The sequence below is a fragment of the Pelecanus crispus genome, chromosome 7 (genome assembly GCF_030463565.1).
Source record: "Pelecanus crispus isolate bPelCri1 chromosome 7, bPelCri1.pri, whole genome shotgun sequence".
Lineage (NCBI taxonomy): Eukaryota > Metazoa > Chordata > Aves > Pelecaniformes > Pelecanidae > Pelecanus > Pelecanus crispus.
The window spans coordinates 28334490-28335042 of record NC_134649.1 but is presented as its reverse complement, the minus strand read 5'-3'; positions in this window follow the sequence as shown (position 1 = coordinate 28335042).

Here is a 553-nt window from a genome sequence, read left to right as displayed (position 1 = left end):
GTCATCAAGTCCGAGTAACACTCATGAAAAATCTACTATCTCCTGAGTTTTTTAACAGAGATGACAGCTTCTATTTAAATAAAAAACCCTATTTATTGTTTTTAAAAAACAAAGCAAAGGGGCCAATGTAAGGCTTAAGACCAAGGTCAAAGAAGAGCATGGAGAAGTTGTGATCAAATATAAGGAAAAACTTTTAAATGGGAGCTCAGAGCGACAGTGAAACCCCCATCCTTAGAGATACTCCAAACTCGCCTGGACAAGGCAACTATGACTGTAGTTGGCGCTGCTGTCTGCAGTGCGTTGGACAAGATGACCTCGAGAGGTCCCTTCCAAACTACACTGTTCTGATTCTGCAAGTCTTTCAGTGCTTCTCTAAAGGTAAGTAGCTGATTTAAGCTTGAAGATAGTTACCAAAACACCCAATCCCTTCTCTGGGAAAACACATCTCACTGTCTGAACCTCAACTGTCTTTATTTCGCTCCAAGGGAAACAGACATATATATGCCGAATAAGGTAACTTGAGATTCAAATACATTTTATTTATCCTTTTTAT